Genomic DNA, 15,674 nt, shown 5'->3' with positions numbered 1-15,674 from the left:
TTAAAGTCGACCTTCTTCACGCTTTCACACCACAAGCAGAAGTACATTAAAATCTGAAGATCTACAAACGTTTTCTACCGTCATCTTTTATTTAGATCGAAGCGGAACGACAGTTCAGCTTCTGTTAAAATGTTTCTTTGACTGCGCAATCGATGTATTAGCGTCCGCGCTAGATGCGCATCTTTACAGTTACGTAAATTATACAAAACAAATGTCTTTCAAAGAATACTCAAAGCTTTCGTAGTACGGAAATACCAATAATATTACAGCGTGTTTACCTTAGTAGCCGGCCGTTGTGGCCGAGCGGTTCTAGGCGCGTCAGTCTGGAACCCGACAGCTACGGTCGCAGGTTCGAATCCTGCCTCGGGCATGGATGTGTGTGATGTCCTTAGGTCGGTTAGGTTTAAGTAGTTCTAAGTTCTAGGGGACTGATGACCTCAGATGTTAAGTCCCATAGCGCTCAGAGCCCTTTGAACCATTTTTTTACCTTAGTAAACACCAATAAGTGGTGACCCCGACGTGATCGGCGAGGAAACAAAAAAAAAACCTGCAACGTAATTATCGGCGAATTGTTCAACGCGGAATATGCTGGAATTCGTCGCAGACGGTGTTTAATAAAAATACTCAGAATGCCGACAGGAAGTGGACTTGACGAGGGCAATCCTGTGAGTACTCTGGAAATCAATAAGGTAAGCAAAAAGCTTCCTCCCTTTTGGTTAGAAAAGCCCGATATTTTGTTTTGCTAAGCCGAAGCTCAGTTTACAGTCGCTGCTATAGCAACAGAAGCAACTAAGTTCACTTGCTGGCCCAGCTTGAAACGAAATATGTCGGAAACATCTGGGATCTGGTAACCCGTGATGAAAATAATAAATATTCGCTGGCAAAAGAACGACTCTTAACAATTTTCAAGGAAAGTGAAGAGCGAAAAATAAAAAATAAAAAACTGAAAGAACTGGGCGTTATGAAACCTAGCCACTTATTACGAAAAATGCGAAACTATGCTGGGACCAACTTGTCAGAAAACGCTTTAAAAACATTGTGGCTCGATATACTTCCTAGTAGTAGTCGAAGTATATTAGTGATATCGGAAGAAACGACGGACAAAATCGTGCAGATGGCCAATCGTATAGTGGAGATGCAATATGCTGAGGATCTTCCAAATTACCTCAGCCCAATCAGTTCCCTCCTCATCCTTATCAGTCCAAGATCTTCTTGTAGAAATTAAAGACTTAGAAAATGAAGTTTAGACGCTCCGAGAATCAAGTAGATGCAGATCGCGCAACAGAGGTAGAAACAGAACACAGTTCAAAACAAATGGTAAATATTGTTATTATCTCATCAAATTTGGCTCACGGTGTGAACCTGAAAGGTGTGTACCGCCTTGCCAATGGAGAAATAAGGAAAACAAGGAAGGGTAGAGCCAAAAGCGGCTGAGTGTTCTTCCCCAGTTCCTACAGTAAGCCGCCAATATCAATTATTTGTTAAAGACAGAACTTGTGGACGATCTTATCTGGTAGATAGCGCTGCAGATTTGTCTGTTATAACTGTGTCAAAAACTAAAAAACTTGAACCCTCTGACTTTAGTCTCTATGCCGAAAATTGTTCTGAAATAAAAACTTACGGGTCAAAGCTGTTAACCATTGATTTAGGTCTTAAACGTAAGTCTGAATGGCCATTTATAGTAGCAAATGTATCAAAAGGAATATTGGGCGGGGATTTTCTACATCATTTTGTTTTACTCGTAGATCTGAAAAACAAAAAGCTGATAGATAACACTACTAAGTTAAAAATATCCGCAGAGGTAACCACTGTGAATGCTAACGATTCAGTAAGCTCACTCATGCTTTTATGTCAGTATTCAAAGCTGTTAGAGAAATTTCCTGGGCTAACAAAACCATCTATAGTACCAAAGGTGTTAAATCATAAAATACAGCATTATATCACTACTCCTAGTGGGCCATCGGTGTATAGTAAATCTCGTAGGTTGGACCCACATAAATTGCAAATAGCTAAGAAATAATTTCAGTTTTTGTTGAATAATGGTATTATACGTCCCTCACAATTACAATGGGCCAGTCCACTGTACCTTGTTATGAAGTCAAATGGTCAGTGGCGAGTTTGTGGCGATTATCGTCGTCTTAGTGATAGGAGTCTCCCTGACCGGTATCCAGTCCCTCGAGTAGATGACGTAAATTTTATGCCCCAGAATAAGAAGATATTCTCCAAGATTGACCTAGTAAAAGCGTATTACCCAATTCCGTTAGCTGAAGAAGACAAACCAAAGTCAGCGGTTATTACTCCTTTTGATCTGTATGAATTTAATTATATGCCCTTCGGACTTCGAAATGCACCTAGCACATTTCAGAGGCTTATACACGAAGTTGAGAGAGAGCAGGATTTCTGCTTTCCATATCTGAATGATATTTTAATAGCATCAGAATCTCCAGAACAACATATTGAGCATCTAAATTTACTCTTTAAACCATTGAATCAGTATGGTCTGGTAATAAATGTTGGAATACCCGTATATGGAGTGCAAGAAGTAACATTCTTATGACAATTAATCACACCTGCAGGAACGAAGCCGGATCGAGAAAAATAGTCTGCGCTGATGAACTACAAGCGACCTGAAACTGTTCGCGAACTTCGAAAAATTTTAGGAATCATCAGTTTTTATCGTAGGCATTTAGAACATGTTGCAGAAAACCAAGCCTTGATGAATGATTACCTAAAAGGAACAACTAAAAATGACCGAAGACATATTGACTGGGCAGAAGAAGCAATTGCTCAGCTGCAAAAATGTAAAAAAGATCTCGCGAATGCAACGCTTTTAACATTTCCGGGTATGCACAGCCAACTGGCATTATTTGTGGATGCATCAGGTTTTGCAGCTGGTGCTGTGTTGCAACAGTGGCGAAATGAACAATGGAAACCTATTGGATTCTTTTCAAAAAAAGTTCGCGATGGCACAGAAGAAGTATTCCACATATGACAGAGAACTACTTAGTATATATATGGCTGTCAAGAATTACAAGTATCTGTTAGAAGATAGAGACTTTGTTATTTATACTGATCGTACTCCTCTAACATATGAATTCAAGCAGAAGAATGAGGAAGCAAAGTCAACCCAATTACGTTATCTCCAATACATTTCACAGTTTACAACAGATTTGCGACATATTTCTGGTAAAGCAAATGTTGTGGCTGATAGCTTTTCAAGGTTTGAAGAATTGGTTCCAATTAATTTTTAAGAGATAGCCCATGCACAAGAAAAGGACGAAGAGCTTCATCAACTGCGATCTGGCAGTAATACTTCGCTTGAATTAAAATACTATTTGACTCAGACAGGAAAGCAGTTGTGGTGTGATGTCTCGACACAGAGTATTCGACCTTATATTCCTGAACAATTCCGTTATGCTATTTTTCAACATTATCATAATTTGGCTCATCCAGGTATCAAGACAACTGTAAAAATCCTTTCTTTCAGCAGTGCTAGTCCTGCAGGAGAGTTTCTGTAAAGTTTGGAAGGTAGGAGACGAGGTACTGGCGGAAGTAAAGCTGTGAGGACGGGGCGTGAGTCGTGCTTGGGTAGCTCAGTTGGTAGACCACTTGCCATTAAAGGCAAAGGTCCCGAGTTCGAGTCTCGGTCCGGCATACAGTTTTAATCTGCCAGGAAGTTTCCATTATAAAAATGATTACATCAAAATGTGTCTGGATGAATACGAAAAAGGATATTGTAAATTGGTCACGAGCATGTAATGCTTGTAAAAAAAAAAGGCATCACGACATGTTCATTCACCAATAGAACACTTTTCCGACACTCATTAACGTTTTAAAGTAATTCATCTGGATTTGACAGGGCCAGTGCCTCCTTCTGATGAATATACGTATTGCTTAACATGTGTAAGTAGGCTGTTTAGGTTTTTATGTTGGTAACGCCATGTAGCGCTCTATATGAAAATCACTGACTGTACTGTGTGCAGTCTGTGGCTGGTTTGCATTGTTGGAATAGTCGCTATTGTAGTGTTGGGCAGTTGGCTGTTAACAGCGCGTAGCGTTGCAGTTGGAGGTGAGCCGCCAGCAGTGGTGGATGTGGGGAGAGAGATGGCGGAGTTTTGAGAGCGGATGATCTGGACGTGTGTCCATCAGAGACAGTAAATTTGTAAGACTGGATGTCATGAACTGATATATATATATATATATATATATATATATATATATATATATATATTTGAACACTATTAAGGTAAATACATTGTTTGTTCTTTATCAAAATCTTTCATTTGTTAACTATGCCTATCTGTAGTTAGTGCCTTCAGTAGTTAGAATCTTTTACTTAGCTGGCAGTATTGGCGCTCACTGTATTGCAGTAGTTCAAATAACGAAGATTTTTGTGAGGTAAGTGATTCATGAAAGCTATAGGTTATTGTTAGTCAGGGCCATTCTTTTATAGGGATTGTTGAAAGTCAGATTGCGTTGCGGTAAAAATATCGTGTGTAAGTTTAGTGTTGATCAGAATAAGCAGAGAGAGAAATGTCTGAGTACGTTCAGTTCTGCTCAGCTGTTTGAAAATCAAATAATGTTAGAGGTTTATCAGCACAGTCATTCATAAATTTTTCAAATGGGACATTTCACATGCATTGATAGAGTTACGACTTGGACATACAACCAGAAGCTGTAGCTCAAGCTTTCTTTAATTGTTGGATTACTAGATTTGGCACACGTTATCAAATAATAACCGATCGCGAAAGACAATTCCATTATGAGCTATTTCAAGCACTATCAAAAATATGTGGTTGTAATCAGACTCAAACTACTGCATATCATCCTCAATCCAATGGAAAAATAGAAAGATTTCATTGCACGCTTAAAGCAGCAATCCGTTCACACTCAACTACGAAATGGGCTCAAACAATACCTGTAATCCTTCTTCGTTGCTCAATCAGAGAAAACACGAATGCTGCGATAGCAGAAATGGTTTATGGTTCACACATCAGGACACCTGATGATTTTTTTCAAGGACATGGAACAAAAAGGGATTGAGACTTACCCCAATTTGTTTCACAACTAAAACAATATATGAACCGGCTGAAACCTGTGCAAATAGCTCACAAAGTAAAACAGGCACCATTTATATACAAGTACCTCAGCACGTCAACACACATATTTGTAAGGATTGACAGAGTCAAAAAGTCGTTAGAACCTCCATATGTAGGCCCATACGAAGTCTTGGAAGTAACACCAAAATTTTTTGGACTCAAAATGAAAAACCAAGTAAAAAACATTCCCATCGACCGATTGAAACCTGCATATTTGCTAAACGAACACGTTAAATTGCCGGAAGATACTCCAGTTTCACCACCACCCCAGGACAAACAACCTGAAGATAAAAAAACCACGAACATCAAAATCGGGTCGCGTAATTCGATTTCCCGCAAGACTAGTGGAAGTGGTACAGTGAATTGCGACCGTCTTACTGAGAAGGGGCTGATGTGGGAGCAGGTTGCTCTGCCTTATGGTGTTGTGGTGTGTGTTAGTAACCGTTTTGACATCGATAAGGTTTGCTTCAGAAATATATGCGCCGTGACGTCACAAGAGACAAAAGAAGATTGTCTTGTTTTAGAGAGTTGTAAATGTATTGTAATAAGCCGTTCATGTCTTATAAAATTATATAGTAAAGAAGTTATGAGTTCTTATTTGTGTGTGTTTACCATAGTTAGACACCACCAGTATACCCATACACCCTACTTTTGAACCTCCCCCATCGCATGCAAATGGTGCACGATGGTGGAATGATCACAGCCCATCCATATTTGTCGGTTCTCGAGTACAGTGAGTGGATTATTACGGATTAATGTGCTTAAATGACTGTCATCAAACCCCAAAGGTCTTCCTGAACATAGAGAGTCATTAATGTCAAAACGATCCACCTTGAACCTAGAAAACGATTCCTGACCGCGCTCTGACCGTTGGCATTATTCCTATGCAAGGCGCAAATGTTTGTAGCCGCCTCCATTGCTGTTATCCCTTTACTGAACTGAAATACAAGAATATGTCGGAAATGTTCCGATTCCTCCACTTGTCATTCTAGTGTCCACTGCTCCACTCACTATCTCTAAATAACAAAATGACGATATGCAAACTCAAATACCAACAGTGAACTACAAATAAAAAGTGACAGTCGCTAAATAAAGGTCCCGGCGGAGGTTCGGGTCCTCCCTCGGGCATGGGTGTGTGTTTGTCCTTAGGATAATTTAGGTTAAGTAGTGTGTAAGCTTTGTAAGCTTAGGGACTGATGACCTTAATAATTAAGTCCCATAAGATTTCACACACATTTCATTTCATTCTCGCTAAATAAACCCATAGCAACCGGAATACCTACATGCAAAATAAAAACGCTACGAACTTACGCACCAACCTAATACAACATGGAAATTTTGATTGCAATTAAATAAATATTTCATTTGCTTGCAAACATGGTAGTTCCTTTTATCGTGCCTAATTAATCCATATAAAATATACTATCCCATCTTATATTGAAAACTAGTCATTAAGATATGAGTACTTCTTGAACAACAATGTTTGAACAGAATTGTATTTAAGTATTTTCTATATTGCCTCATATGTCATTAATCAATAATTAAGAAGTTGAAAATAAAGACATGACCAAATATATATGTAACAATGAAATAATACTACAGTGTATCATGTCCTTTATTAATCAGATTTATTATAGACTATAGTAACTGAATATCCATCCTTTACACCACACCAGTCTTATTTATTGTATTGTACTGTCCACATCTCGTTTCAAAGGTTTATAACCTCCATTCTCAGCCAAATTTATGAGGCGCAGATGTACTGTGAGGAATACTTGTAGTTTCAAATGAATAGTTTTTGTATTAACGTATTAACGTTCCATTCCTCATTACCATAAACAAACACTGGTAATACTCATTGTCTTTTCTTGGTGCTTCAGAAGCTTAGGTTTGAAACTCATATTTGATTTTGCAAAAAGCACTCCAGGCCTATTTTCCTCTCCTCCTTTTTTATCTTCAGCTGTGCGAATTACAAAGACTGGAGACCTGTATCTATGACTTAATTATTAGATTGTACTGTTTTTTTTCCAGTGATCTGGCTGTACATTAATTTAATGTTAATGTGAGTGATTTTCAAGCCTACTTTCAAACCTTCTCTGTTCCAGTTCTGCATTCCTTGTCAAATTGTATCTGCACTCGAGGCGAATAGATGAATACTTGGCACATTACAGAGAGCCTCTCCCACGGCACACTGCCTTATCGAAGGCACCTTCAGGGTTTGTGTGCTTCGATGAAGTGGTGCCGGTGGTAGTGTAGCTAATGGCAGCGTCACCAAGGCCGAAGTGGTCTTGACTGAGGAACCAGACAAAGTGTGTCCCACAACTCAGGGCGTGGTGAAGACAGCTTCCCTTAGGGAGACGACCTCGACAGAAAATCAGGCAGGTCGCGATCTAGAGGTAGCAGCCCCATCATGTGACTCAACCTGCACATCGCTCCTAACACAGCCAGAGGGTTATAAAATTACTGGCAAACTCACAAACAGCCTCGAATACAACACTGGATCAATTGGTGACTACAGCAAGATCTTCAAGGACAAACGATGATGATGTTTGGTTTGTGGGGCGCTCAACTGCGCGGTCACCAGCGCCTGTACGAAGTCCCAATTTCTTACACAGTGTGTTATAATAAAAAATATAATAACAGTACATTATGAATGGAAAGAAAATTAATTTAAATTATATTACAACTTCATTATTAGAAATGTTGTGCTTGTACGATTTTTGGCTAATCGGACTTCCTCTCTTACATTTCAATTGTAGATGCAGGCAGCAGACTTCAAGGAAACCAGTGCGTGTCCTTACTTGGTTCCACTTCACTTCAATAAAGAAAACTTAATACTGATATCAAAACTTCTCTTATTTCAAACCATATATGATACAAAACACTCGTAGCCCGTCATACTCCGAGCCGTACTTGTTAACAGAAACTTCTACATACGAGAGAGTCAGAAATAAAATCATGTACAAGGGAAAAAATGAATGAAGGTTTTTATTTTTTGTTTGTCTGAGCCTTACCGATCGTTCATAATTAACGTCTTTGCCAACGCATATGGTCGATCGGTGTTTCATTTTTTGTTTTTAATAAATTCATTTGCCGATAGGCGTCGATGCTCTTTATTCGTCGGCTTCTCTCTTATTTAATGGAATGGGTATGCCAGCTTATCCAACGTATGTTAGAATTCTACAAGAAATTAAAAGATTATGTACATAATATGATAGTTCAATTTATATTTGAATTTACCGCGCTGACAATAATGTACAGTTTGATTCGGTGTGACATCGTCTCGTCAATTCTAAACATTGTGTCGTTAAGGTTATTCCGCTGTGCAGCGTCGCTATCATTTGCCACACCTGCGACACTCATCTCTGACCCACTTCAACTTTCTGCAGCAGTCATGCATGGCGCCTGAACTTCAGTTGTTCGATCGCGCAATTCTACGCCATCTTGGCTGATACCGTTTTCGCTATTTCTCTCAACAATTGACATATATTTTTCTGCCATGATGCATGAATATGCAAAAATAAAAATTTCACAAAAATGTTAAAATTTCATATGCTAATTACTACACGTGATAATTGTAATTTACGTGATGTCAAAGCCTGTTTTATGTCTATTATGATAAGCAAAGTATTGGTCGCAATTCTTTATGTTTTACACATCACGCGTATCACAGTAAAAAATTCCTGTAAATTTTCCACCATAAAATTCAAGGAAGGGAATAATGAGGGAAAGGTTTCTATGTACACCAAAAGAGGCGCTACCAAGCGTAACCATGCAAGCGACTTGAGTAGCCATCCTACCTTTGCTGCGCCGAACAAAACTGCTTACTATGGAAAATTTTACGTAACTTGTGTCCAATTCTTATTCCTTTCCAAAATTTTCTCCTCAATTTTTGCTTTACTTTCTCCACGTTGTGGTTCATGCAAACAGAAAATACCGACAATTAGTTTTATGACTAATAACAATTTCTTGCTACGAGGGTCACTCCAAAAGAAATGCACACTATTTTTTAAAAAATCCATCTTTTATTCTACATATTTGAAAGTTCTACAGTGTGTAGATACATCCTTTAGGAACAATATTTTCATTTCTCCACATGATTTCCATCCCTCTCAACTGCCTTACGCCATCTTGGAACCAGCGCCTGTATACCTGCAGGGTAAAATACTGGACCAACCTGTTGGAGCCACTGCTTGGCAGCGTGTATAAGAAAGTCGTCATCTTCAAACCTTGTTCCACATAGTGAGTCTTTCAGTTTCCCAAAGAGATGATAGTCACATGGAGCCAGGTCAGGACTGTAAGGCGTGTGTTTCAGAGTTGTCCATCCGAGTTTTGTGATCTCTTCCGTGGTTTTCTGACTGAAATGTGGCAGTGCATTGTCGTGCAACAGCAAAACATTCTGCTTTTGCCGATGTGTTCGAACACGACTCAGTCGAGCTTGAAGTTTCTTCAGTGTCGTCACATACGCATCAGAATTTATAGTGGTTCCACTTGGCATGATGTCCACAAGCAAGAGTCCTTCGGTATCGAAAAACACCGTAGCCATAACTTTTCCAGTAGAGGGTGTGGTTTTGATTTCTTTTTTTTTTTTTTCTTGGGTGAATTTGCATGATGCCACTCCATTGATTGCCTCTTCGTCTCTGGCGAAAAATGATGGAGCCATGTTTCATCACTTCTCACAATTTTTCCAAGAAATTCATCTCTACCATTCTTGTACTGTTCCAAAAGTTCGCTACATACCATTTTTCTTGTTTCTTTGTGAGCCACTGTCAACATCCTGGGAACCCATCTGGCACAAACCTTTTTTAACGCCAACACTTTCAGTATTCTGCAACCACTTCCTTCCCCTAGCCCAACGTAGCGTGGTAATTCGTTCACTGTGATGCGTCTGTCAGCAGTCACCAATTCGTTAACTCTGTGCACATTGTCTGGAGTGTGTGCAGTACGAGGCCTGCCGCTGCGAGGACAATCCTCAATATTGCCGTGCCCGCTTTCATCACGTAACCTGCTCGCCCACCGACTAACTGTTCTGCGATCGACAGCAGCATCTCCGTACATCTTTTTACACCTCTTGTGGATGTTTCGAACTGTCTCGTTTTCACAGCACAGGAATTCTATGACAGCACGTTGTTTCTGACGAACGTCAAGTGTAGCAGCCATCTTGAAGACATGCTGTGACGGCGCCACTCGATGGAACAGGTTGAACTAAGTTTGAAAACAAGCGGGAAGGTTGTATCTACACACTGTATAATTTTCACACATGCGGAATGAAAACTGTATTTTTACAAAAATAGTGTGCATTTCTTTTGGAGTGTCCCTCGTATAACAATAGTTAACAAACCCTACTCACTGGCGGTGCCCTGAAGTCATGGCACTCAGGTCGCCAGTTGTGTTATAATAAAAAAATAATAATAATACATATATGAATGGAAATAAAAATTAATTTAAAGTATATTACAACTGCCTTATTACAAATGTTGTGCTTGTACGATTTTTAGCTAAAAGTTTAACAAATTTTAACTTCACAATATCCTGGGGGTCTTTAACCATTTACCTACACAACAGTCCATTTTTTTTTTTACACAGTTCAGTCTGTCCACTGTCACCAACGATGACGATGGTGATGATGATGGAATCATGAGTACAACACAAACACCCAGTCCCCGGGCAGAGAAAATCCCCATTCCGGTCGGGAATCGACGCCGGGACCCCATGATGCAGAGGTAGTGTGGTGTGCGTACTGTAAGACCTTCGGTACACACACCATCAGATTATCTGACTTGTCGCTCTAGCGAAGTAGGCGAGTGTCAGCAATATGTCTCGTGGTCTTATCGTGGCGTGTTTATCTTCTGCCGTTTGGTCAGACGATAGAAATGCCACTTGCACGCTTAGAGTAGCAGATTGACGGTGGCCAACTTTAAACAGAACTTGATTAATTTTCACACACATTTATTAAAATAATAACAAGCATAAAAATAACTTAACTTGGTTCTGGATGCTATTTACAAATGACAATCTGAAGTTCCTTTGGTCTTGGTATGTTAATCTTATTCTCACATATCCCTGATACTTTACAAAGTGTCTATACATTTCTCTTCATGGCTATGTACAGGAATATGATAATCTTATTAGGCGCAGACTGAAACTTGACTATAGACTGGTACAGACTAATGTAGACCGGTACAGACAGGTGCAGATAAATGCAGACTAACTAATCGGAGGTCTGTACACTCGTTATAATACCTCGAGCGTTCAGGTATCACTGCGCGAGTGTGATCCGCGAGGAGAAAAGATTCTACGTTAGCAGCAATCTCATTGGCTGCGTGACATATTAATACGCGGATCGGCGGAAGCAGAATTTTCGTCCGTTTCTGAGACAGCACCATCTCGTAGTGCGGAGACGGACGAGCGCTGCGCCTGCGCTGTTGTGCTTAGCGGGGCGCGCTCTAGTGGGAAAGTTGTGTACGCGCTGACTACGCGGAACTATGTACACAACAGGTAGCAACGCTAGCCAGTAGACCACGAAGGACAAAAAAATGGTTCAAATGGCTCTGAGCACTATGGGACTCAACTGCTGTGGTCATCAGTCCCCTAGAACTTAGAACTACTTAAACCTAACTAACCTAAAGACATCACACACATCCATGCCCGAGGCAGGATTCGAACCTGCGACCGTAGCAGTCGCATGGTCCCGGACTGCGCGCCTAGAACCGCGAGACCACCGCGGCCGGCTCCCACGAAGGACAAACGATTTCCCATTACTGATTATACAGGGTGACTTTCTCCACCGAGTACAAACTCCAGGGATTGATCTATGAGAGGATATCGAACAAAAAAGGTCTAATGAACTTATGTCCGGAAATGCATGGTTTCCATGTTAGATATCATTTTTTCAATCACACTTTGTTACAGAGACTGCGGTCTAATACGCGCTGTACCATGCAGCCACAGTTACAGTATGTTTTGAAAATGGTTTCCATGTGTCTCAACGCATGTGTGCACGCGCCGTTGCATGTTCTGTCTCACACGTTCACATTGATCAGACTGCATCCGAAGAGTGTCAAAGATAGCACGAATAAGCCGCTCCAGTTTCTCGACATCTGGTATGGGCTCTGCATACACAGTACTTTTGAGATATCCCCACAACCAGAAATCACACTGGTTGAGATCCGGTGAACGAGCAGGCCATGTAATTGGATCCCCTCGTCCAATCCATCAGCCAGAGAAGACACGATTGAGATGCGTCCGGATGTTAACGGCGAAGTGGGCTGGAGCACGATCATGTAGCAGCCACATAACCCTTCGAATCATCAATGGCACTTCTTCCAGGAGGGTGGGCAAAGTCACGCTCAAGAAATGCCAACAGTTCCGGCCTATTTGGTGATGTGGAAGGAAGACTGGTTCCAAAATACGCTCACCAATTATCCCAGCACACACCTTCCAGCTACACCGATTCTGATGATTCGCTGTCACCATTCCACGGGGGATCTGCGTACTATCCCACAGATGACTGTTATGATAGCTGAAGATACCACTCCGAGTAAAGGTGGTCTCATCTATGAACAGGATGGATGACACAAATCTCGGAATCGTGGTCCCTGGTGAAGAAACCAGTTACCAAGTTACCAGAGATAATCTACCGTCAGTAATGATCAGATTAATTTGGTAAACCGTCTTTCACATTCACTAGATGACAGTGGATTTGTCTTGGTAGCTGTCAACTAACGTCTTGGGCTCGTGCTTCCCCAAAACTAGTGTAACGAAAAATGTTCCACTGCTTAGACATTTTCAGACCAGTTTACTTTTGACGCCCAGATACCCAACTTTTCTGCAAACCACATGGCCCAATTTTTCGCTATGTACAGTAACCCAATTGTATTTTTTTTAACAAAATTTGTTCTTTTGCTCAAAAATCTGGCCACTGTTTATCACCTTTTCTGACGTCCTCAATAGAAGAAGATAAAGTGACGCTGGATGAAGCGTGTAAAGGTGACTCTGTTTGAACTTTTTCCCCTGGCAGCGTCGGGCATTTTTCAGCTTCTTCGTCTAGTTTTTTCTAATGTTCCTTCAGAAATAACTAGTTATTTTATCCATTGTACATGGCGAGCAAAAATTTTTTCACACTGATTTTAGAACGTTACTCGAGAGAACTAAGTAGGCTCTAAGCAGAACGGAACAGTGAAAGGCGAATCGAATCAAATAAACTGATTGAAAAGATATAAGGCAGTTGGCAGTGGTGTAGCACGTGCAGAGTGGTGGGCCAGGCTTGGCGGGGGAAGATGGGTATGTCTGGATAGAGTACAGTCTAATCTCACACCAAATAGGCATATTTTTACGTTGTTTCAGCCACAGCAAAAGTTCTATTGTACCACATCTCAAACTCTGCAATTCTGATATATATAATTTATTATTTTCGATTATTCCCAATTAAGAGAGCGTTTGAACTTGAATTCCTTTATGATGATTGTTTATGTTTTTTCTGAGCCCAAATTTTCTTCATGTGTTCACTGTGTTGTTTCTTTCGCTCCACTGTCCATTTGCATCCTGGTCTCTTCTGTGTTGTGGTGTCAAATTTATGTTTTTTGATGATGTTCCTGAATTCAGTTCTATTTTCAGCATAGTTTACTGTTATGTGTGCTTGTCTGAGGTCCTCTTCAACTTCTTTTATCCATTTTGTTTTTCCCCCGCCTGAGTTGCTGACTTTAAGAATTCGCTTTGAAATTCTGTTTTCATTCATCCTGTGGATATGTCCGTAGAACTGCATTCTTCTTTTCCTTATTGTATCCGTAATCTTGTCTGTGTATTTATATAATTCTGATGTTGGACTCTTCTTCCAGATTCCTTGCTCTTGTACCGGGCCAAAAATTTTCCTGAGAATTTTCCTTTCTTGTTTCTCTCTTTCTTTGATTTTAGTTTGCCCACCTATTTGTATTGTTTCAGATGATTACAGCGCCTCCGGAAGTACGACAGAGTTGCAGTGCCTCAATTTTGCGTTAATGGATATGGACTTTTTGTTATAATAGTTCCACGTGAGTTTATATGCTTTCTGTAGTTTTTTTATTCTTTCCTCATTGGCCTTTAGGTTGATCCCTGATGGCTGGATGATTTCTCCCAGGTACTTAAAATGTGGTACTTGTACGATTTTCCCATGGGTTGTCACAATAGGCAATTTGTCTTGTGGCACTCTTTCTATGTACTGGGTTTTCTCATATGAGATTTGCAGGCCAGTTCTTTGTGCAATTTCGTGTAACTTCTCTATGGCGTTAGTGGCTTCTTTTCTACTATTTGTGAGGATTGCAAGGTCATCCGCAAAAGCTAAACACTTCACATTGAATCTATTATCTTTTCTAATGCCAATTTGGATTCCTTTGACTTCTTTTTCCCATGTCCTGATAATTTTTTCAAAAATTATATTAAAGAGTAATGGTGAAAGTCCGTCGCTCTGTCGCACTCCAGTTTGGATTTCAAATGGTTCCGAGATAACCCCCATAAATTTAACCTTGGAGACTGTGTCAGTTAATGTTTCCCGAATGATTGCTGTTGTCTTTCTGTCAATGCTGAATTCTTCCAGCGTCTTGCAGAGCGCTACTCTGTCTATTGAGACGTAGGCCTTTTTAAAATCTACAAAAGTGACCACTGTGTTTCGGGTGTTTCTCATCTGGAGAATCATTTTCAGATTCCAGATCTGCTCTATGCATGATCGTCCCTTGCGAAAACCAGCCTGGTATTCTCCTATTTGTGGGTCAGCTTGTTCTTCTAATCTATTCATGAGAACTTTTGATAGGATTTTATATGTGACCGGTACAAGTGAGATACCCCTGTAATTATTTGGTTCAGTTTTGTCCCCTTTTTTGTGGAGTGGATGGATGAGTGCGCATTTCCATTCCGAAGGGATCTGTTCTGTTTCCCAAATGTTTAATATGATTTTGTGAATTTTTCCTGTTAATCTTTCATCATTTAGTTTCCATAGTTCTGCAATAATTCCATCGTCTCCTGGGGCTCTATTATTTTTCAGTGTCTTGATAATTTCTACTATTTCTTTGATGGTTGGCGGTTTAGCGTCAGGATTTGGTGTAGACGCCTCGTAGTGAATATCCTCTGTAGGTCTTTCGCAGTTGAGAAGTTTGTTGAAATAGTCTGCGAGGATTTGGCAGTTATTCTTCGTGTTAGTTTCTAGTGAACCATCCGGTTTCTTGAAACAAAGATTGGGTGGCTGGTATCCTGCAATATGTTCTTTAAACGTCTTATAAAAATTCCTGGTGTTGTTCTTCTTAAAATCTTGTTCATCTCATCTAGTCGCCGTTTGTCATAATTTCTTTTTTCCCTCCAAATAGTTTTCGATGTTTGTTTTCGGATTACTAGAAATTGTTGCCATTTTTCTGATGTTTTGTGACTATTGAAGTTTTTCCAGGTATTGGTCCTTTCTTTTATTGCTTGGTCACGTATTATATTCCACCACCTGTGTTTTCTCCTTCTCGGGGGTTGACCCAATTTCATTGTGGATTTGAGGACATCCACAAGTTCTGTCCAGTTTGTGGTGTTCGTCTGACTAATTTCCTGTAATATGTTTTCCTT

The sequence above is a fragment of the Schistocerca serialis genome, chromosome 7 (assembly GCF_023864345.2).
Source record: "Schistocerca serialis cubense isolate TAMUIC-IGC-003099 chromosome 7, iqSchSeri2.2, whole genome shotgun sequence".
In the NCBI taxonomy this organism is placed as follows: Eukaryota; Metazoa; Arthropoda; class Insecta; order Orthoptera; family Acrididae; genus Schistocerca; species Schistocerca serialis.
The sequence above is the reverse complement of the archived record's forward strand: the minus strand, read 5'-3'. Positions refer to the sequence as shown.